The 23,412-nt window shown below is 39.9% G+C and overlaps 1 protein-coding gene across 2 annotated transcripts in view; it reads right to left on the bottom strand.

Moving 5' to 3' along the window:
- Positions 1–23,412, bottom strand: part of arvcfb (ARVCF delta catenin family member b) — a 261,056-nt gene that overhangs the window by 138,172 nt on the left and 99,472 nt on the right. For both annotated transcript variants that reach the window (XM_085424757.1, XM_085424758.1), the window contains exon 3: positions 16,165–16,260. The gene's annotated coding sequence lies outside the window, so the exon portion shown is untranslated. The remainder of the gene's footprint in view (positions 1–16,164; positions 16,261–23,412) is intronic.

Here is a 23,412-nt window from a genome sequence, read left to right as displayed (position 1 = left end):
TACAGGGGCTCCCGGGCCCTGCCAGTGGAGGGATAGAGCTTCTGTCGCTATAGCACCCTCGGCCCTTTGTATCCATTGTGCTTAGCCAGGGCTGGGGGGCTGTGTGTTCTGGGGATGAAAGTGGGTGGAGGGAGGTTGGGGCGATTGTTGGTTGAGCGCTGTGGTGCCATTGCAGGGCCGGGGCCTGTACATCTTCAACACAGACAGCAGCACAGATCAAAGGCAGCACTGTTCCCTCTCTCTAAATCACACAAGCCTTTGAAAACTTCCCACATCATTTGCACAAAGGGATGATATGCCTCTGCTATGCTAGAAGACCACTGACTATAGTGTCAGAAAACCAAACACCAACACTTTATAGCATCCACAGTGCAAAAATTATCCCAAGTTTCCTTTTCACTGAAGTTGCTTTGCAAAACTGTAGCTTTGCTATATGCACCTTTCAATGGGCTCTATGCATGTCCTGCGCAGTGCCGTGGGTAGATTAGCTGTCTGGTGTATATAAAATGAGGTCACCTTCTCCCTCAACTCCAGACAGACATGGCTGTCTGAGTGCTGTCTGCCTTTCTCGACAGATAGGTTTGTCACCATGCACTACTTGACCTTTTAGAGCTTTGGTGATAACACTCCTTCAGGCCAAAATCAATTATGGGAGGCTAACATGATAGCAAATAAAGGAAGCGTGTGATCCTAGCATGATCCTATTGATGGATACAGATTCTAAGGCTCCCTGGTCCGTGTCACTGAATTTCTGCTGATAATTTCATCAGACAAGCTAATGGAGAGTCCGACAGCCTCGTTTTGATTTTCCTCACAGGACAGTGTAGCATAAACACTCTAATTCTCTTCCTTGGCAGCAATTCATAAACAGTTATCCTGAAGTGAATGAGGATTAGAATTCAATTAGAAAGTAGGGCAGTGGTGTTTACAACAACCTTTTGTAATAGAGAGATTAAAACATATTGTTGTGATCTGCCTTTTTGTAACTTGTGTTAATTTCATGCAGGTCCAAAACAAAATAAAGAAATATTTGAAACATCTTAATCTTGAATATTTCTTAATCCTCTTCAGATGTGTGCATGACAACTACATGGGGAGACTTAAATGACAGTGGGTGGTTTGTTGATTTGTTGATTGTTCAAACTTTTCTTTTGCCTCCAAGCTCTGGCAGAAAGAATATCATAGAACATCTTTTGTCCAAGAAAACAAAATTTCAGCTTTAGCCTGAATAACTTTTTTGTTTAAACAAACCACGAGTCTGTCGCCATACTCAATGATGTATGAGGGTACTACTAACATTGGAGGAATCATCCTACTTTTAGAAGGTAACATTTAGCAATTTTCCCATTTTAGTTTAACATGTAAGCATCTTTGCTAATTAGCACTAAACTGAATCTGAAAGCTGATAATGAATACAATCACTTTGCATCGATGTGCTCAAAAAGTGAGTATTGAACAATGTTTGACCTGTAGAATAGAATAGAATTAGAATAGAATTCAACTTTATTGTCATTGCACATGCACAGGTACAGGGCAACGAAATGCAGTTTGCATCCATCCAGAAGTGCTTTAGTGATATAGATATATTACAATATATATTAGCAATAATATAGATATGTGAGTATATTACAGAAATGGGTCTATTACGGTATGTTATAATGTACACGGTATGAAGTATGTTGTGAATATGGCAATAAATAAAAAAGTTCACAGCCTGAAAAATGGTAGCATAAAGTTTGGGATGTTCATTCTCCTCTGGGCTACTGCAATTCAATAGCCCACACCATAGCTCAAATTTGACCATGGTTTTACTAAAGCCAGGGTCCCAACTGCAAGAAGAGTGAGAAAAGAGCTAAATTAATCTGAACATGGTACTGTAATAGGATGTCACTGTTGCAACAAGTCAATTTGCGAAATGTCCTTATTCCACAATGAGCCATAAGTGTATTGTAATTTATTATTATAGATTAGTAACTTCAGCAAAAATACTGTGCACTGAGAGCTTCATAGAATAGGTCTGAAGGACCTAGTCGTCTTGGATTGGCAATGCAAGAGTCTTTGTCCAAACCTGAGAAGGTGTGGTTATAGGATTTTTGGGGGCACTTTAGGAGGCACACCACTCTTTGCTGCTGGAATTCTCAAAAAGTTTAAGTGGACTTGCGAAAGCATACGTGGAGGCAGCAGTACATGGGGATCGAACGGAAAGTTGCTACTGTAAACAAATGCTAGAGCAGCAAAGGTAAATCAAGACCAGGAAAACCTGGACATCAACCATTCTGACAGCTCAACTCCAGACTCCAGAAATATTGAACAAGTGCTTCAGAAAGTTCTAGATGAGCATGACAAGAAACTAGACAAGACAGGAGAAACGGCTTTAGCACAGAAGAAGCTAGTTGAGAGAGAGTTGGGAGTCAACTGGAACCTGGATCAACAATGAGATGAAATTTTCCATATAGGGAAATCCTTCAATCCCGCTTATGTTTATCTCAAAAAGTACCATCTCAAATTGGGGATATTTATGAAGTCATTTCAACATTTTTCACAAATTTCTTGTTCAATAAGAGCGGATAGCTGGTTCTGGGTTTACGGTTAGCGTTCATATATTCAATACACTGTGATGGTAATAAAACAATAACATAATGACAACCTACTGCAAATTTCCAAAGATTTTTTCTGTGGGCATCACAAATGTTTGTGGTTAACATCATGGCAATTCATCTAATAGTTCTTGAGTCATTTTGCAAATAACAAAAAGTCGATCTCATGTTGCGTGAGATGAAAGGTCTTCACAAATAAATAAATGATGTTCTGCGGACCATGAACACATGGACTAAGTTCCACAAATTCCAAACAGTCACTGGGATTTCAGTTTAACATGTGAAAAGGCAAACAACATACATACTATACGGACGAGCCTTGGCTTCAAATTTATTGTGGAAAACGTGCTATATTTCCAAATGATTGTATGATGCATTTGAGTCAATTAGTTTGTGTTCAGGGCAACATAAAAGAAACTTGAGAGCACTGAGCATCAGAGTGTTTCATTTGTAACAGGTCATGAAGTGCTGTGAGGATATGTTTAAATAAACCATCGCTTCTGTTTATTTGCTGCCCACTGAGCAGCCTGTGTTAAAAAGCTGACAACAGTGATAAAGGCATAAACGAGCGCGCACTGCCCACTGATGCTGAGACCCAGTCTGTGCCGAGGTGAGCGCCCTGTGGTGGGGTGCTATCAAGATCAGTGGCTTACTGCGCTCATTAGGTGTCTACTTGCATGTGATTTCATTCATCAGAGCAGGTCCACTTTTTTCTTTCCTGACATCAACTTGAAATAATTATGCATTGTGTCTGGCCCCGGGGTTGTGAATCTGAACCTTGAGTCAATGATCCATGCGCCATCGTAATCCATCATACAGCTTTTGGACTGCATGCGAGTATGTGTGTGTGTGTGTTCGGGAGCTGAACAAGGAGGAAGCAGAGATAAAGAAATAATAATTCCTCATCCTTCGTGCCACATCGTTATTTGAATGGAGAGCATCTCACGACACAGACACGGTAACACCTGGCACAGAAAGGCTGGGCAAAGGCAGTTGCCAAGGACTTAGGTGCTGAGCAGGCACTGATCAACGTCCCCTTCCATCCTCAAATGCCTGCATAGAAATTGTTCTGGCATTTAAGCATTTACGATAACGCCAGCAGGAAAATTCCTGGTGGCAAAATGACATTTCAAAGTGATGTAAACAGGTAAACAGCAGTATTCAGTTGTGCCAAATTAACCCCTTGGTTCACAAACAGTTAGGGTAGGGGGATGTCTGAGAGTGAGAGCCAATTCGCTGTTCTCCAAATTAGGCTAACCTCTGGGGAGGGGAGGGTCTCGCTCTCCCTCCTTCTCTCTTACACACAGAGCAAGATATTACCTTTTTGGTGTGAGTGACTGACAAGTTTATTTTACCCTTTTTACATTCTCTTCATTAACCCTTCGTGAGACCAAATTTGCAGCAAGCCCTTTAAAAAAACGAACACTAGCACGGACTGTTAACAAATTGTAACTATGGGCAAATACAAGCACAGGCAAATGTAGACAAAGCATTTCTCTCTCTGCACGTCTTGCTATATCAATAATACATGAGACCGCCTCCTTCTCTGTGATTAAAGGTGATGTATCCAAGCACCACAGGTGCGGCATCACCAAACTGTGCTTTCAAATTCTAGTTAGTAAAACATGTGTACAGTCTGAAAGGGTTTCTTCAAAGAAGTGATTATGCCTGGGAAAGTCAGCAAAATTGAAATGTGTAGGTTAGTCAGATCTTCAAAGACTGAAAATAAGCAGAAAAATAAGACTTCATGTCACCTGACCAGGGCGTTCTTAACAAAAAAAGCTCTAATTGCAACATTTTCCATCAGTTTGTAGCATGCAAATGAATGTGCATGTTGTGACTGCTGTCATTTTTAAGGAGACTGCAGCTGTCTTATTTCTACATCTTGCATTTCCTGCTCTTGCAGAGTCAGCCAGTATTGACAGAAACCCTCGCCAGGAATCTAATGTCCCCCAGACGCTGGCCAGGGCTGGGCAAAAGGCCACATCCAATCAGCACCACCACCAGATAATATCAAAGACCAGTGGGCGAAAGGAGATGGGATTGGATGGCAGTGGCATAGAAGGAGGGGGCGAAAGAAGACAGAATGAGAGGTTGAATCTCATTAGCTCGCTTTTAAAGATGAGTCACCGCACAGCAGATTACTGAACACCATCCAGGACATTGGAGTCATACAATGGGTACAAGTATCAAAATTACAGGGAAATTGAACAGAGAGATTGCGGGGGGTCCCACGAATGATGAAAAGCAATGACCACGAGCAAACATGGTGATGGGATGAGCCGGCTCAGATGGAAGGCGAGAGCAGAAGAGGTGTCACTTTTGAGAGAGATGCATGGAGGGAGATACATGATAGCGCAGGTTGGTGGTTGAAAAGGACAAGGAGTGGAGGGGGGTGGTCGGCCAGTGTGCTGGCATCGTTTACCTGCATCACCACTTGCTGCCATGGTAGTGGTTGGCTGGTGGGGGGGTTGGGAGGCAGATTGGCACGCTCTAGCTGTAGGTTGACGTTGCGACGCTCCTCCTCAAGGGCGCGGGTCAGCTGCTCGAAACGTGCCTCCTGCTCTTTCACTGAGGCCAGGATGCTGGCGGCTGAGCGAACATCATAATCCTCCATGTTCAGTGTCGGTCGCGGTTTTACAGATCTTCCAAGGGAAGAAAAGGGGGAGGAAGAGGGGGCACCAGGTCATTTAACACACCCAGACCCAAAAAGGCTGGATGAGTGACATCAAATGGCTGACGCATGCCTCCAGATCAAAGTCAAAACAAACGGCTTGTTTGCTGGCCAAGACAGGATACACAAGCTTTAACAAAGACCACCGTGACAGATGAAAATAGAACAATTAGGGTGGGTGACTGGATAAGGGAAACAGGGTTATAACACAAAGAGTGTATCTGTTACAGACAAATCTTTGTCACTCTGACCGTGCGTTCTCCAGCCAACACCCTGAAGGGACATGCTCAGATTCTCCTCATAAAGGGTGACTACAAAGTCTCTGATACTGCAGGCCAGCACAGCAAACACATTAATGAGGATGCACTGCAGGGTGCCAATTATGTGTTTGCTTTCAGAAGTTTGAGCCTTTCTTATAATTAAGACAATCCTGGCACCGAAGATAGCATTCACTGCAGATCTGCAAGAATATCAGGGATGAAAAATAAATACCTAATCCACCAGTTCTAAAAACAACAAAGGGGATGCAACAGCACAGTGGAGACTCACAAAAGCAAAGATTTTTTTTGTGTTTGTTTGTTTTGTTTTCTTTCTGGATACGATCTCAGCCCTACAAATGAACAGTCATAGGCATAAGCGTGGAGGAACGGCGCTGTCATTGGATATAGTCATGCAGAGAGCCATAATGCATTTTGACACACAGGCGCTGTTACAGGCACAAATCCAACACATGCAAGATTCCCACAGCCACCCAAACGGACACCCAGGCCTGGTATCAGGCACACACGCCATCTATCATAAACAATCAGGATTTCCAAATAACATTAGCAGGCTACAGAGCACATCAATGGCACACACACACACACACACAGCCCGATATTCATAACTGATGGTGGTGTGATATCGAGGGGGCTGACAGCACAATAACAAATGGGTGGTTGGACATACAAAACCCACAGTAATACAGACCTAGTAGATAAGCAGGCTGAGAGCTGTTAGAAAAGAGACATCCCTCTCTCAAAACAGAAGCAGAGGGATGAAACGGCAAAAGGAACAGAGAGCTGGGAGAGGGGAAGAGAAATGAAGGGAAGACAAAAGAGAAAATGGAAGAGATTAAAACAGAAGTGAAACATAGAAAACACCAAACGGCTCTTTTAACTACCTGACTTTGTAGTAAACTCAAAGGTAAAGAAACAAGTATTGGAGCATCATCACATTATTAAAGTTTGTCCACATTTTATTAAAAAATAAAAAAATGCTTTTTATATTTAAAAAAAAAAGCTTCATTACTCAAAGTGTAGCTCCATTTTTTACAGCTAGAACATTAATCATGCAAAGTTGGCAGCTATCCCAGGGCCTCCAGATTCCCCTGTTCACTGGTGAAGGGTGATAATGTGATTAATTGAAAATGTATTGTTAGCGTGCAATAGCAACTGATAGAGAAAGTCTGTGGTGGGAGAAAAACACAGTTAAAAGAAGAAAAAATATTTAAAACATTCCAATTTTGCCAGAGTGGATTGCCCAATAAACAAAAATATAGATATTTTTCCAACAAACTGTCACGTTTTTAACGACCTGACATGTTAAGAAACTGTCATTTTTTCCCGTGTGCATCAGTAAAGACATTTGCATTCATTTAAAAGTCATGATATGCTGTATACTGCATATTGGTTGACGTGGCAGACACTAGAAGGTTAAACAAGAAGGTTCTCTACAAAAATCAAGAGCTGACACTCAGTCAGCAGTTGCATTATATCAAAGCATTCTGGATATTTTCTAGCTGATCTTGTCTCGAGGAGGCGGTCTAGCTCAGCAGGGGTTCACCAATGCAGATGCAAGCATTTGAATCTTAAACAGCTTTGGATACCAAAACAGAATGTATGGCTTTCAAAGGGTGTGTACATGTGTGCATAAAAAGAGCCTTCTTTTACAATAGGATCCGGTGAGCACCAATAAGGGCCTTTGAAGCACACAATCCCTCTTTGAAGCTTCCTACATGCTGATCATTTATTTATTTGGAGTGGAGTCTGGCTCTTTCTTGCAATACTACCAAGGAGAATGTGCTTCCAAAGTTAAACTCCACAACCATCTGAACAAAAGAAAATGTTTCATTTTCTGTTTACAGGAACAAAATCTCTCATTATAACTCTCGAGAATCTAGTATTTTTAAATGAATTGTTCTTCCTAAAACATTTATGTCTGGTTTGAGTTTACGGTAATCAGCCGGTCAGGTTTCAAAATGGAAACAGGGCTGGGAAATGGAAAACTGCGCTCAAAAATAGCATCCTTGTCTGTTTTCAAAGTTATCCACTACTTGAGATAAGTGACAGAAATAGAGTCCCATAGGCCATGTTGATTGGGCATATTTGCGGACAGACTCTAATGATTCACACCCCTGGAGGGTTAGGGGGGCAATGTAACCATTGCTTCCTGAGTCATAAAGGGAATTATATGGCAGGCATGTCAGCTACGCCCCACAGCTTATCATTACACACCAACTTCTGGCCATACTTAAAATAGCCCAGAATGGTCAGGGAGGGGGCATCTGAAGAATTCCCCTCTTCCACCATGACAGCCCTCGTTTTTTATTTTTGGCTTTGGTTCAGCAGATGTTTGATAACGGCCTGGGTCAGAGGGGATGAAAACATAGCCATGTTCTTAGATACACCCTAATTACTCCCAAACTTTATGTGGTGGAAACATATCAAAATACAACTCCAGGGGTGTGGAGTGTCACTTGTGTGTGCCACTACATGAAGTTTATGTGTGGAAGGAATGAAAACTAATCAAAGAGATGATATTTGAAAAAAGGAAAGAAAAAAAAGAAAACTGTTTAATTAATTCCACAAAGAGAAGTGGGTTACATCTCACTACTCTTAAGGCGTAAACATCTTTAATTAAAAGGAAAACAAGCTCATATTCCATGTGCAGAGCTGACGCTTCACTTGCGCTGTTGCAAGGCTTTTCCTCAGCAGTGAACTCGCTTTAGCAAAAACTCACCGCTCTAAAAATAGCCCGGTAATAAATATATCCACACGGCCACATTTTTGAGTGTGGATTGGTAGATGAGAGGCAGCAGTCGCTCACTTCAAAGGCCTGCTGGAAAATCCTGTAATAAATCCCTGGCACTTTATTCATCAGGTCTGTTGGACTCCCCTAAAACAAATCTTCCAATGACAAGACCCTCTGCCATCAAACCCCTCTCTGTAGTAAACTGGCAGACATTTGAACTGATGTTATTCTCAAGAACAGCTTGAAAGGAGTGAGGCGCCAGCGGTCTGGTTATCTGCCTAAATTACACAAAGGCTCTGACCAGTGGAAAGGTGGAACGGCAAAGATTTGAGCTCTGTCCTTTCTTTTCCTCCTCTGGTGTAAAGCAGTGCTGTGTACAGACACACACCAGCAGTTTACCTCGTATCACCATCTGAAACAGCCAATGTGGAAACTTGCCAAGTGCATCTGTAAAAATAACCCGTTATTCCACTGAGGACTGGGTGTTAAACCCTTAATGCTTTGCAGCCGGGAGGTATTTTGGAAGTTTAAGGCGAGTCAAATGATGCGATATTAGTTTTTAGGATTTTTTCCAGTGTTTGATTTATCATGATCTAATTTTCAATCAAGATAAAACATAAAATATGGCATGCTAATTTGTGAGATTCAGGTTCACATCAGGTTAGTTTACAACAGAGCTATTATTGCCTTTTCCCAGTATTCATGCTAAGTGTGAATCTTTAAACTTTTTACATATTCCCCAAATATCCACTGTTTTCATTTTGACTTTGGTAAATTTTAAGAATCAGAGACCAAAGACTGACTGGATGTGTTGCTCCTGAGGAGGCCAACAAGAGCAGAAGCCTCATATCTTGAGGGAGTTGGCTAGGGGGTTATTAGGGAATTGGGGGAACAGATTGGGAGGTAGAGGATGAGGATAATTGAGTGTGACCATTGGTGCCCGATATTGAGTTAGGAACATTCACCTGATTAGGGACTAGGTGGGTGGTGCTGTTCCCCCAGTCCACCCCACCCCTTACTGCCAATTTACCCCTTCTAGAGGCAGCTCAAATTAATTCTTTGCCTAAACCCATCTGATGCACATCTGAGGATGCAGCTCACAGCGGCACAATTGGGTACTTAAAAGCACCTGCTCCTCCTAGAGTGTGTGTGTGTGTGTGTGTGTGTGTGTGTGTGTGTGTGTGTGTGTGTGTGTGTGTGTGTGTGTGTGTGTGCAGTCTTTAATCTCTTTCCGCTGTTGACGTTTCATATAGTCAGAAGACAAATTGGAAATATTAGTAGTATTGCTCCACCTTAAAGTGTCATCGCAGAGCCAGTAATTTCAGCCATTTAAGAGATTTTTTTTACCCTTTGCTAAGAAGTCCAATACGTCAAAGCTCTCATGGAGTGTGACTGACAGCTAAGTGATTCATTATAATGACAGACACTTAGCTGCTGTGTTGGATATTTTTGCTCAGCCACAGGAAACCTTTATAAGCTGCTCAAGAGCTACTCAAGAACATGAAAGTCAGCTTGAAGTGGGACTTGCAGGCCGTTGCAGATACTATAGTGATGAAGTGATAGTTTATAGTTTCTTTTTGTCTTTGAAAAAATGACACAGGATTCATCAAACACTTGTAAAAAAGCATTTTTTTAAGTGAATTGCTATTTAATACATGTTACTGAAAGATGACTGCCATTTCCAGTACATATCCGATATGCAAAGATGCTCTGAACACTTCCAACAGAGATGCAACAGGAAATAAAAGAAAGAAATGCACGGTCACCGGGACTGATCCTCCCTCTGATTTAGTATTCCTGTTGCATTTCTTTGAGGAACATTAAAGTGAGTGCTAATGCCCACAGGAGCATTGTTGAGTGACACCAGGATAAGCAAAGCTTAGCGAGGTGTGGGCTCCATAACTAAACATTTTCACAGCTAGAAGAAAAGAAATTCAGTTGGTGTTTACCTGTCCTGTATAATGTGGAAAATCTTATGCAAGTACTTCATATTACATACAAAGTAACCTCATGGTGAAGAGAAAGTACACCCCTTTACAAAATATGGCAAATAAAACCTGAGACAAGCTACAAAACATGACATATACTAAAATGCAGAAGCAGTCTTAAGAAACTAAGCAGACGATTACTGCTTATATAGGATTTAAGAGAGTAAGTAGCAAGTGTGAGCGCCTCAGAAAAAGCAGAGGTTTTACCAGTTTGCTGGTTTGGGCATTCAGGTGTGTGTTAACACAATGCCAAGCAGGAAAGACATCAGCAATGATCTTAGAGTTTGCTGCTGACAGGGAAAGGTTATAAGGCTGTTTCCAAAAGATTCCACGATTCTACAGTGAGAAAGAAAAGAGTCATGAATATATGGCAGGAGGGCGAGCAGAGGCTTTCTATGACAGAGGAGGATGCTAGAGACTAGGGCTGAACGATATATCGCATTTGCGATAATATCGCGACATGATCAAGTGCAATTTTCTAACCGCAAAGGCTGCGATTATACTCTGGACATGTCCAAATTCATGGGCTGCATCCTCCTGAGGCCGCATTTGTAGACCGATTACGTCACAGCGACGCGCCGAAGGCTGTCCAAATTACTACCATATCCCACTCCGTTGTTGTTCATAATGGTTGTGGAGATGCTCGCAATTCTAATTAAAAACAGCAGCGTTGCCGGAATTGAGATTATGGACAATTCTTTAATAATTAGTCAACTTGCGGATGACACTACTCTTTTCTTAAAAAATGAACATCAGATTCCCCTGGTAAAACAAATAATCACTACATTCTCAAAAGCTTCAGGCTTAAAGTTAAATTTAAATAAATGTGAATTATTGGCATTAAAGGAGTGTAATTCACAATTACTGTACGATATAAAGGTGAAGAAGGAGGTAAAATATTTGGGCATCACAATTTCAAAAGATCACAAAGTCTTAGAAAAAGTAAATATTTTAGATAATGTTGACAAATGTAAGACAATCCTAAATAAGTGGTTACAAAGAGACATCACAATTTTTGGAAGAATATTATTAACCAAAATGGATAGTTTATCTAGATTTATATATCCAGCTTACTCTCTATCAATATCGAATAAAGTTATTAAAACAATTAATAGCTTGAATTTTAATTTTATTTGGAGGAATAAGTGCCATTATATATCTAAAGATGATTTGGTTAAACCATACATTGAAGGCGGTGGAAACGCAATTGATTTTGACATAATGAATGGTGTTTTGAAACTTAAATGGTTAAAATCCTTCCTAAATAATCCACACTCCATTTGGTTTTTTATACCAAGTAAGGTCTTTAACACACTAGGGGGTATCGACTTTCTCCTAAAGTGTGACTTTGAAATTACTAAGCTACCTGCTAAACTCTCTGAATTCCATAAACAGGTCCTTCTTTATTGGAAAATGTTATTTAAACATAATTTCACTCCACATAATAGCCCAATTTGGAACAATAGATATATACTGATGAACAGAAAATCTATTTTTATTCAAGATTGGTTATCAAAAGGTGTTTGGGCAATTGCCCATTTTGTAGATGAGGAAGGACATGTTCTAGGACATCAAGATTTTTGCCAAAAGTTTAATATCCAATGTTCTAAAAGTAAATTTAATCGGGTTATAAAATCCATTCCATTGTCACTTAAAAACATAGTTGTAAATGATATAATATATTCTGACATCTCCCCCAAGTTAAGGCAATTATATATAGATGGTATTCGATTTTGTGATGTTAAATGCAACAATAAGTTTCTTAGATCTTCATTAAGGAGTCTTTATTCTCCAAATTTACTTAGACGTAATTACATATTAAAAGATTTCCAAAGGGAAGAAATTGAAAAAATAAGAACTGATTATATCACCTTCCCTATCCCTCCTAAAGGGAAAGAAGTCCAATTTAAAATCTTGAATAAAATTTACCCGACAAATAGACTCCTTAGTGATAGATTCAAAATAGAAACGGGTAATTGTGTATTTTGTGAAACAGAAGAGGAGGATTTGGACCATCTATTCTTTTTGTGCAATTTTATACAAATATTTTGGTTGGATTTTCATACCTGGCTTTATTCCAGTGGGATTCAAATTACCCCATTTACCTTAAATATGATAATGTTTGGAGTGTTTTTGAAAGAAAAGAAAGCTAATTATGGTGTTAATGTGTTATTAATCTTGTGTAAGTATTTTATACATAAATGTCGCTTTTTTAAGATTAAACCAACACTGGCTCACTGGAAAAACGACCTAAACCTGTTGGTTAAATCTTTGACTTTAGTTAAAAAGAAAAAGGCTGCTTTTTTTGTTTCCTTTGTAGAAGATTTTGATTTAGTGAGTTAATAATCTGTTAATTTATGTGACCCCATCTTTATATTTTATTTTCACTATATATGAAAGTTGCTAATATGTAAGAAATGTTTATTCTCTGAATCTGTAATATATGGTGCATTTTGTTTGTATGTTTATATTACTAATAAAAAAAAACAAAAAAATAAAAAAATAATAAAAAAAACTACCATATCCCAGAATTCATAGCGCGGCCCAGCCAAACTCCAGTTTCCAACAATGGCGGCCGCTACTAAGTTTTAAAATTACTCATACTAATCTTTCTGGGTCACAAAATAAACTTTTAAAATATTTTCAGGCGAGAAAGTAGTTGTGTAAACATCAAATATCTGCTCGGTTTATCAAGATATCCCATATTTGCAAAAGTGCTTCGACGTTTTCAGAGGCGTCTGCTACCCACCAGCTCGACAGCTAGCCGGGAGCTCGAGGGTTACTGATGCGGCCGAGAACGGCACAACTCCCGGCACATCATTTTCAGATCACCGCGGAGTTTCGCTGCTCGGGTTAAACGTAATATATAAGTCACTTAGACAACCTAAAAATGTTATTGTTGGGCTTTTTTCAGTGTTTTGTTTGTTCGTGAGTAAATCGGTTTGGCTGAGATTAAAGTTATTAGATTAGATAAAATAAAACTTTATTAATCCTCCTTGGTTTTCACACAGCTGACTAAACGTCAAACAGAAAACTTATTAAACAGAAGTATGAGACAGTCGAGAATTTACACCAGTGTCTGGTTATATTTTAGATAGCAAGAAGCAGACGGCCGAGTTTATTAAACTCCACCGAGACAGCGGTGACGCTAATCAGAACTAGACCGTCCAATTTCACGCCTTTAAACTTTAAAGGCGTGTTTGTGTGTGTGTTTATACAATTGCTATTATGTTTGCACTTTATGTGTAATGTTACTGACTGCAGAGATCAGTAAGATGTGTGTATTTTTTATTTATTAGTTTTATTTATTTAATATTATTTTTTAATTGAATGACTGTCTAGTAGTTCACAGATGTCGAAAAACTGAGTGTGGTAAAGCCACTGATTTTGTTTATGTATATTTCTGCAATCTGCACATTGTACTGACTTTCATTTTAATGTTTACACCAGGGTTCCTTGTCAGCACTTTATGCTCAGATGTTTGTAAGCTAAAAATAAACTATTGTGTATGTTCAAATATACTGTTGTGATTGAAGAAGTTAAATAAAAATGTCAGTCATCAATTCATGCATCACCTCATGTCATCATAACAGAGGTCTGTCTTCCAGGAAAGAACAGTTTAAAATTAATGTAATATAGTATTGGCCATACTATATGATGTATTGCTTGTCTTTGTTTAATAATACAGAAGACAAAGACCTTAAAAAATAATCGCATATCGCATCGCAATCGCAATATTGGGGCAAAAAATCGCAATTAGATTATTTTCCATAATCGTTCAGCCCTACTAGAGACAGGATCAAAGTGAGGCAGATGAGCCGCTGTGGTGTCCAAAAGTGAGCAGCCAAAAGAAATAGAAGGCTGTACAGTGAGAAAAATTATTCACATGTGAAAAACATTCAAAACAGCTACATATCTTCCTAGGAGTGGATGTCCAAGCAAATTCATCCAAAGGTCAGCGCATGCAATACTTAAAAAAAATCTAAGAGCTATACCTCACAGTTAACAGTTAGCTTCAGTTAAATGTTAAAGTTCATAATATTACAATTGGAACGAGACTGAATAAATGTGGCTTGTTTGTAAGAGTTTTTAGGAGAAAGTCTTGTCTTTCTGATAAAAAAAAAAAGAGCATGGTAGCACTGTTTAGCCTGGCCAAGTGGCTCTTCATCTGTCCAGAGAAGTTTGGTCATAAAGCAAAGTGCTACATTTGGTAAAACACTGCAAAAACCCCTCATATCACCTGTCAAGCATGGTAGTGGTAGAGTAATGATTTGCTGCATCCTAGATGCATGAAGGAGCGTTTCCGCAGGTCCTTCCCCCCTGCAGCTGTCAGACTGTACAATCAGAACTGCTCCCAACAAACATAGATGTTTACATCTGCGCTGCAACTGCAATAAGTTAATTAACCGATTCGCACTACAACCTGGTTTGCCTCTTATCTGTAGTTATTTTTATTTAATTTAATAACTGTACAGTACTCTCTGTATATGGTAACCATTGTCCTTAATGTAAATATGTAAGAAAAATTGTGTATGTTTCTGTTCTGTGTCCTGTCTACTGTTTGTTTGTATATGTGTCTTTTTGGCTGCTGTTACAACCAAATTTCCCCTTGTGGGACAATTAAAGGATTATTCTATTCTATTCTCTATTTGGGCTTGTTTTGCAGTCTACCATGAACTCCTCTTTATCCCAAAGTATTGTAGAGTCAGCTTTCCAAACACTGCTTCTGCATTATTGTTAAATAAATACACAAGACTTAATAAATAATAAAATAAACAATGTCACCTCAAGTTGTTACATCATTTTAAGACCTGGTAAATTCTAGAGAATCTTTTATTATTCCCTGATATATAAAACTTTGGAATTGACAGAGGGTGTACTTTTCTTTTTACCATGATGTAGATACAATATGCAATATAACTTAAATGCCACATTCATTTGAACTGTAAGCCCAGTAGGCTGCCATTACTTTGTTTGCTGTGTTGTTATAAAGCTATATAAAAATGCCAGTGCACTCAAAGACCTCATGAATGTTTATTAAGCACAGTCACTGTGATGCAAGTAGATTTTATGTTATGATTGATCCAGAGGGACTAGATCCTCTTAAACATTATGTGTTTGTGGTTAGCAAGATACTGGCATTAGTAAGTCAGCTAGACTCTGATAACACCCTAACTAAATTAACTGGGAGTCTGTTGAATAAGATTGTGTAACATAGTCTACAGGTTTTGATATGGTGACCCGAGCTCAGGTAGATAAGCCACAGCAAGGCATCAGAGAAACTGGATTAAAGCCCAGGTCTTAATTTAATCACAGCAGGCACTGATTCATTCATAATTACAATGCATTCTTTTCTGATGATCAAGATATTTGATATTTGCTCTTTTAAAAGCTTCGGAAGAAGCAATGAACTTAATTATTTCCACCACATCAATGTGGAACTTAACTGAGACTTGAGAATTGTTTTTGTCTTGCACTTATATATGACTGACTCACACCTCAAATACTCAATTACACAGTTTGTTTTTAGAAACTGGACCAGAACGACGTCATCTCCCGTTCACCTCTAAAACACACTACAGTCTGTGCAGAGAGCTAACATTGCTTTTCTACTGACATTTACCACCAGTGATTTAACTGTGTGGATCGCTGAAATAAGAGCACAGTTACTAGAGAGAAAACGCCTCTCAATGTATTGACATAAAAAGCACATAAGGCACCTGAGCGACAAAGCCAACTGAAAGGAAGCTCCTTCGAGGCGCGATAACAGAGAAAGCAAAGTCTCGGATTTGCAAGACAAGGGGAAAAAAATCAGGAAATGCAATTACAGCAATGATGAACTGAACAAAGTGATTAAAGGAAGCAGGAGGTGTAGAGAGAAAGGGGGGCTTACCTTTGATGTTGGTGAGTGCCGTCAGACCACAAGTAGACTGAAGAGAGGCGTAGCTCTGTTGGAGTCAACTCGTTTGTTCAGTCTGCCAGGGAAGATCTGTGGATTAAACACAACATGAAAAATTAAAGCTGCAAGTAGGACTAATTGGGCCCTTGCACTACATGCCGGGGCTAGCCGCAGTCGAGAAGCTTTATTGTGACATGTAGATGTCAGGGGATGTTGCATAAAGGAGTTTCAATTGCTCTGTAAACTAAAGGGACATGAGAACACCACATAAGGTTACGTTTGTTATTTGTTGGAGCAGCGTGGGATTTTAGTCATCAAACTGTTTAAATTAATTTTTAAAAATGTGCTGCGTTGTTGTGGGGACTAAGGCAATCCAAGATGGATGTTTTGTAAGTTTTGGAATGATGCACACGCTTACTAAATTATCCAAATCATGTCTTTAAAATGTACTGTGGGCCAACAGCTGCTATCTATTTTGACACAACCATGAACCAAAAAAATTTGAGTAACAGATCACAAAATGTTGAGAAAAATCAATACAAATAAAAAAAGATGCTGACACTGCATAGTCGATATGTATTAGTATGCAAATTCCTGCACAACCACATTTTTTTCTAGGTAAATGGGAAGTTAGTGCAATGAGTTATTGAAACGTGCATACATAAATGGGAAGTCACTCTTAAAAGGAGTTTAAGAGCCCTTCATAGTTCTCCAGCGCTTGTGAAGGACATTCAAAGCTCTTCTATGGACACTGACTTTATTTTGTTGTGTTCTCTGTCAAGATGACCCTACGCTGCTTTAGTAACATTGAGGTCCGGACTCTGGGGAGGCCAGTCCACGACTGACTGTGCTCCACTCTGTGTTTTTCTATCTATGTAGGCTTTTACTGCAGTGACTATGTGTTTGAAATCATTGCCATGCTGGTGGATCAAAATCCGACCGTACTTTTCTGCGTTCATAATTACATCAATTTTAATAAGATCCCCAACGACACTGACTGAAATATAGCCCCAAACCATGACAGGGCCTCAACCGTGGTTCAGAGATGGCTGTAGACACTCACCTCTCTCCTCACATGCTCCATATGTACTGACAGTTATTCGTAACCAATTTGGAATCAATCCATTAGACCTGTTGATCAGTCCAGATCAGATTCATGACAGCCACCTTTCCACTGAGACCATTTCTGATCGAGGCTTCAGCAAACAGTAGATGGATCAGCTAAAGATGCATGTTGTTATCCAGTTTCCACAAATTTAAGGACATACTGCCCATGATGCCAAAATAAGCCACATTTTAACTAATAGTTTTCACGTTTTTGGCTAATCACTTTGTTGGTGAAAAAACATTCCCCTAAAAATGGTCCCCAATGCCAGTGTCCCCCTCAAAAAACCTTCTGAGAATCTTCAGAAAGCCTGAAGAACTTCTGCTCTAGACCCTTTAAAAAAATGACAAGGAAACCTGGCTACTTAAATCTGTCATAGAGCTGTTATTTCAAAGACATATAAAGCACAATCCTTGGAGATGCTGTCATGCTTCTTTCAAGTTAAACTCACTTTTAACTTGTACTGTACCACAAGGTTAAATTTTAGATCCACTAGACCTTTCTGTGCGTTTCCATCGAATATGGACAAATATAACTTTCATTTTTTAAAGTTCATAATTGGTTTTTTGAGGAACTTGTGCTCTATTTTCTTTTTCTGTTCATATCAGTAGGTAGAAAACATGCTGATATTTTTCCAGACACTAATATTCTCCCAGAAAGACCCCTAGAAAAAAAAACTGTGCCTGCTGATTTATTCCTAAATAAATACAGGAGACTGACAGAACTCTGACGAATATGTTATTCTTAATAATTAGGGAACACACTCTCTACTTTCAACCAACCAATATGTCAAGCTGACCTTAATATTCACACTGTAACGCCTCCGAAATATAGACATCACAGACAGAAAGAAAGAAAAAAGGCCAGTGTCCAATACTGCAGTGCAAATTGGTTTTGATGCTTCATACCATGGGATGAATCATTCTGCCATTCACGTAAACCTGTCCAGAGGCTCTTCTTCCTTTGATGGCCGAGAAAACAAAAGCCTGGCAGCAAAACCGCTTGATTGACTAGACTCTTGAAGATGTCACTGATGATGAAATCAAACACAAGCGTATAAACACTTCCTTGCAGGCCAACTTTCATTTCAGAGCTATGGTTTTAGTAGGATGTAACGGTTCCTTAAAAATTGCCTCATATCAAGAAACACTGCACTCAATAAACACAGTTCCTAAATTGAGTTCATCAGTAGTTCACCTAAAATATTAAATAGTAGCTCGGCACAGATACAACTGGGATTCTGACAGATTTTTGATTAAAAAAAAAAAAAAAACAGATTTCAAAAGAGTTACTTGTCTGTGAAGTAGATGAAGCGTGAGAGAAGAAAGAAATTGTCCCACATCACCTGAATTTTAAAGACTTTTTTGGACAATTTAGCAAATATAACCACCTAAAGTCTGCATGAACTCATGGTCATCTGCTACATAAACTACCGCGCTCGCCATGTTAAGTATTTCCAGATGCCGCTCTAACTCCAGGCCAAATATGCATCGTGAGTAGTGATGGCACGCAATGTTTCATTAACTATGATGGGGGGGGGGGAGTAAACTTTCCTCCCTAGGTTTTAGTTTTTTCAATGATTAGAATATCTTCCTCCTCTCCAGGGATTCCTGGGTGTGTTCACTTCAAGGACAGATAGGCTCTGAGCACCTTGGATTGCTGGTACAAACATCAAAGGCGAAGCTAAACCCGGCCGCATTAGTTCTCACCTTGTTGCTATCTCTCTCTCTCTCTCTCTCTCTTTCTGTGTCTCGTCGGATTCTAGAGGAGGCCTTACATTGCTCTTGAATCGAGATTATGTCAACACACAGTCACGGCTCAGAGTTTCCTTTTGATTCATACGCATTTGATTCTATTTAAAATGATGCAATGCTCTTGTAAGTGGCAGGCCAGCGGAACAACAAGCCGGTTTGGGAATGAAAAGATCAACAGTCATTTGTGATGAATGAATGAATGAATGACACTCCTGTCTCATCCTAGCTAATGGTGCTTACCTCCCACACAATTCTGTGGAGCTGACCAGAGGTTATCAGTGGGAGACTGTGACTATTTACTTGGCAGTCAAAGCTTCCTGTAGCTAAAGAGGTGTTGGTAAATTGCCAATTCTAACATATTGCTCAAGCTTCGGAGGTCATAATGCTTCAACGTCCATCACTGGGCAGCACGGAGGAATACGAGTGGACAAGAACACATTTTTGTAAGCTAGTAGGTTCAACAAAGTTTTCTGCGTGGGCAAATCACTGCATGCCTCAAGCTGATTTTTATACACACAATATCCCCAGCCAATCAGATTTTATTTACACTGCTCTTGGTTCTGTGAATTGCGCTCACAGTGTTCGCCGTTGCCCCTGACGCCACCACCATCATTTGACAGTAATAAGTGCAGAAATCTCATGCAATATTCGTGCTTCATATCAGCGCCTGATACCTCGCCTGCTGTGTATTATGCAGACAATTGCATATTCTATCACGACTTGTCCCCCTTCAACCCACAGAGCGCCCCAGTGTAATTCTGTGATTAATAATGAATGCTGAGTGAGGGTTAGCTAGCGAGCTGACTGACTGACTGACTGAAGGTCTGACTGTCTGGGGAATGCTACAATGATCAAGGCCTTTCTTCAGCTGTCAGCGCCTCTTTGCACTCGAACAGAACTGGAGGTGCATACGAAGGTTACTTGTGATTGCATCTGTGCAATCTGACTAATTGTTTGGGCAAATATGTAAATGCAACGTGAAACGTAAATGCTAAAATATAAACTAAAGAGGATTAATATGCATTGGGGTTACGGTCCAACACAATATATATATAACTTAAATTATAAAACAGGTTGTCGGAGATTAAGGTACAAAACCTCATGCATTTTACGATAATGATTCAGAAGACAGTATGCTGTATTGCTAGGATGTTGTTTGGCGTGTTTTAACAGCATTATAGCATTTTACAACACATAGATACACCAGCTGAGATATACTCTGGAGGCAGAAATAACTAACCTCACATTCAAAGAAACTTAACCTAACCCTAACAAAGCACTTTTCGAACTCTAACTATACGGTGCTCTAACAGGAAACCCACCCCAAAACAGCACAGCATATTAGTCCAGAGAGCTATAAGGAAGACACACTGTACCAACACAAAAACAAACTTTATTATGTGGACACAGCAGCTGAAGCCACTGAGAGGAATATTGTTATGCCTCAGGTTTATATATGACTCAAATAGCCTTGTCTGTCTTCTCATAGATTAAAAAGAAAGAAAGAAAGAAACTTGCACCTTATTGGAACTTGTTTGGAACGTGCTGTTCTAAGACTGAATCCCTTGACATCTCCGCAGTTCAAGGTAACTGCACAGCTGAAAGCAGAGCTAAGACACATTGTACTATAAATGCTCCCCCTGTGTGCAGAATGTGTTTGTAAAGTGCAGCAGCTACACAAGGAAACTACAGAGCGTCATTGTTAGTCCAGACAAACATAGAGGCTCGGCTCACAAGGAAAAGAAGAGAAGCTCAGGTTTCTCATCGTGAAGAGCTGACCTTGGCTAACACTGCTTTCATTTAAGGCAGAAAGAAAATATTCCACCTCATCAGAACTAAATGCCTCTCAAGATGTTAACTAAGAACAAAAAAATAAAAATCCAGGCATAGAGAGAAAGAGTTCCTGCCAAAACAGTGTAACAGAGCTCGCTGAGGAGTTTGAAAGGTGCACACAGGGAAGGAGGAGAAACTGCCTGGCTTGTTTGTTATTTGGACTGCGCACAGATTTAGAGGTCTTTCATGTACATTTTAGCAGCTGAATTTGTTACACATTTATTACAAGCAGACTGTGAGAATGAAACCATCATTTAGGTTTGTTACATCACAGCTTCATGTTTGAGCTCCCCTTTGCATCCACTGACCTTGTGATGGTAGCAGACACCAGATTATTGACGTTGGCGTTATTTATCCCAGAACCAGCAAAACAAAAGTCGGCGCTGTACGGATTGAGATCATATCGCGGTGCTCATGAGGAAACCAAATGTTTCTTCAATACACAACATGTGGGTTCAACATGTGAACCTCAAGGATCAGTGATCAATATGGAGGTGAAATCAGAGTCACACAGTTTCAATCAATAAAGCGATAATCGGGTGACACCAGGCATGCTGTTTAAGTAACTAAAGGCTGCTCTCCATCAGGAGAGCGCTCAGCAATAATGGTGTAAATGGCAGGGCTGCAGGGAGAAGGCCACTGGAACAAAGGACTCTGCTGTATATCAGCAGCTTGCTAAAGATCACATGAATATCTCAAAAGGTAACTGTAACAATGTTTTGGGGGAGGATGAGACTGAAATATACGTTTTTAGTTTAAGGGAGAAGTCTGCTGTTTGGAGAAAGCAAAATGCTGCACTTGAATACTACACAAAATACTGGCCTTCAATATAGCAACCCTGTCTCATCTATGAAACATGACTGTATTAGCAGCATTGTTTGGGCCTGTCTTTGTTGCGTCTGAGCCAGGATGGCTTGTTATCATCGATGGAGCGCTAAATTCTGAATTATGCAAGCAAATTCTAAGGAAAAATCCCTGGAAGTCTTTCTGCTAACACAATATCCTGAGAAAGGAATGAACAAGCCAAAGTCCTGACCGTAGGCCAAAAGAAATGTGGAAATACCTGGAGCCATTTCTTTGCAGTTATTGCAGCAAAACTGAGCCAGTGTGCTGAAGTCACATATCTGCATACCTCTGTCACTTATGAATCTGTGATTAAAAGTAAGAAATTGTTTCATTTATATAACTGTCTTCTCTTTACTTTCTATGTACTTTTAAGATTTGTGGGAAAATCGAATGATATTTAGGTCATATTTATACAGAATACGGCTGTAATCCCGGCTATTTCGGCTAATACATTCCTGACCAAGCTGGCTGGATCCAAAGTGAGTAGTAAAAGCAATATCCTAAAATGTACTACTTCTTGTCTCTGCATGTGTTAACGCCAAACTCAGCGCTGATGGGTTCTGGGCCTTTGGCACAGCACGAAATCTGTTACCAGATCCATTTTTGCTCCTCGAGTCCACTCTCCTGTGACACACGGTTTTACTTTGCCAACTCGGGGACAGAATTTCAGTATTAGATGTGGCAGATGAGGTTAGCAGAAACTTCTGTAGACCTAAATGGATATACTATTATCACAGGTAGTGAAAGTAAATCTATCTATCTGTGATTACTGTCTGCGAAGTCGTGAAAACATTCATCACCGTTTTCAAGAACATAATACTCAGCTGTTGTCAGTGGAGTAAAATGATGTCATCCAGCCTTGGTAATAAAAAAAAGAAGCTGACAACGTCTCCTTCTAAATGATTAATGGCAGTAACGCGCTAAAAACGCTGTCACAGATTGATGAATAATCGGTAACGTAAAGCCCTCGAATGATAACGCCGTGACATATCAAATAATCTCAGTTTTAGTAAGATCGAATGATAACACTCAGGTGACAACTGAATAAAGCACAGGGTATGGAATTCTTACAGTGTGTGTGTGTGTGTGTGTGTGTGTGTGTGTGTGTGTGTGTGTGTGTGTGTGTGTGTGTGTGTGTGTGTGTGTGTGTGTGTGTGCCCCAGAGAGCGTGATTGTGAATTCAACCACAGCACCTTCAGCATCACATAAGGCATATGGAGGATCAGCCTCCCTCATTGAACAACAGTGCTGCCAAGGAAGGATTTATTTGTGTCTTTTTGTATTTAACTGCTGTTTTCACTCAAACAACCAACTGAGGATTTGCCCATGACAGGCAGCCTCAACCCTGCCTTTGTCAGTTATGTAATGTGTACCACCGCAGCCTGGCGAAACACTCTCCTCTTGTCAGCATATGCAAAGACAGCAGACGACGTTATCTGGGGTATCAGAAAATGAGAAGTGGGAGGGCGGGAGGCAGGTGTATGCTGGAGGGCGTCAAACAAAAATCAAACACCGTTCTGCCTATTTTTGCAGCAGAAATAAGAATACGAGCCATCACACTAAGCCAGTCACACTCTTATTACCAAACACAAAGAAAAAGTGGGTAAACTATGAGGTATACTGATCAGAATGTACAAAAATGAATTATACTCGCAGTTAATACTTTAAATCATTTGTTCAAATAGCCCCAGGCTGACAGGATAA

The sequence above is a fragment of the Rhamphochromis longiceps genome, linkage group LG12, assembly GCF_057381845.1.
Source record: "Rhamphochromis longiceps isolate RC_006_pf linkage group LG12, R_longiceps_female_GT1.1, whole genome shotgun sequence".
Lineage (NCBI taxonomy): Eukaryota > Metazoa > Chordata > Actinopteri > Cichliformes > Cichlidae > Rhamphochromis > Rhamphochromis longiceps.
Note: the sequence above shows the minus strand (reverse complement) of the source record. Positions and strands in the feature narration are given on the sequence as shown.